The 1,412-nt window shown below is 37.5% G+C and overlaps 1 non-coding gene across 1 annotated transcript; it reads left to right on the forward strand.

Annotated features, from left to right (window-relative positions):
• Positions 1-1,005: 1,005 nt before the first annotated feature.
• Positions 1,006-1,090, forward strand: TRNAR-UCG. The gene has a single exon. It is a non-coding gene; the product is annotated as a tRNA-Arg (tRNA).
• The last annotated feature ends 322 nt before the right edge of the window (positions 1,091-1,412 follow it).

Consider the following 1,412-nt stretch of genomic DNA (forward strand, 5'->3'; position numbering starts at 1 on the left):
AGCTCTCTGAGGATTCTAGCTTTATGTCACTCTCCATTCCAACTCCCAACCCTGCCATCTTTTATGTCTTAGGATTTGTTCTGGTTCACTGAAAAGACATTAAAACTTCAGGATTTATGTACCTGTGATCAGCAGATGTCTCCAAGGTATCTGTAACTTCATTTCTGGATAATTACACTGTTTTTTTTTTTTTTCCTATTGTTTTGAGGACACTCAAGATTGTCCTTAATTTCTTGAGAGCTCAGCTCTGCCTATTAGTTTTTACTTGCCTATGATTCCTTGGTATTTTGCAGTGGGAGAAAGTTTAAAATATAGAATCTTCAAGATTTACCAGAAGCACAAGTTAGGAAAATGTCCACCTTACTAGGTTACATCAGGATTAAATAAGAAAATGCAACTGAAGAACTTTAGCAGAGCTCCTTATAAGTGTTTGAGAAATGTTAGTTTAAAAAAAAAAACAAACTTAGTTTTTCAAAAAATATGGGGCTTTCTTCATCTTTTCCATTTATGCAAAATCTCTGTTCACCAAACATAAATATTCATCGGCATAAATATTAATATAGAATTTTATCTTACATTTTAAAAGACAGTTATATATGCATCACTTTATGTAATGGAAAATACAGAGAAATTGTTTTTAAATTTTTTTTTAAAGTTTATTTATTTTTGAGAGAGTCAGAGACAGAATGCAAGTGGGAGAGCAGCAGAGAGAGAGGGAGACACAGAATCCAAAGCAGGCTCCAGGCTCTGAGCTGTCAGCACAGAGCCTGATGCGGGGCTCAAACTCACCAACCCTGAGATCATGACCTGAGCCCAAGTCAAACGCCCAACGAACTGAGCCACCCAGATGCCCCAGAATATAGAGAAATTATATTAAAACTTATTATTTAAGCTGATAATCAATGACTTAAAAATTCTACAGAAAAGAGTTCTAAAATTAGTCAAAATTTGCTATTAATATTTTATTTTTATTTATTTTCTTTTTTTAAAAGTGAGCTCCGGGGCGCCTGGGTGGCTCAGTCGGTTGAGCGTCTGACTTCGGCTCAGGTCATGATCTCATGGTCCGTGGGTTCAAGCCCCGCGTCGGGCTCTGTGCTGACAGCTCAGAGCCTGGAGCCTGTTTCAGATTCTGTGTCTCCCTTTCTCTCTGTCCCTCCCCCACTCATGCTCTGTCTCTCTATGTCTCAAAAATAAATAAACATTAAAAAAACAAAATAAAAAAAAAGTGAGCTCCATGCCCAACATGGAGCTTGAACTCACACCCCTGAGATCAAGAGTCTCATGCTGTACAGACTAACCCAGTCAGGCGCCCCTGTTAATGTTTTACTAAACCAATTTCTTACTTGAAATTGTCTGAGAACTAGTATTTTGAAATTCTGTTTAGAGCTCATCATTAGCAGTGTAGCCATTTT

The sequence above is a fragment of the Lynx canadensis genome, chromosome A1 (genome assembly GCF_007474595.2).
Source record: "Lynx canadensis isolate LIC74 chromosome A1, mLynCan4.pri.v2, whole genome shotgun sequence".
Taxonomy (NCBI): domain Eukaryota; kingdom Metazoa; phylum Chordata; class Mammalia; order Carnivora; family Felidae; genus Lynx; species Lynx canadensis.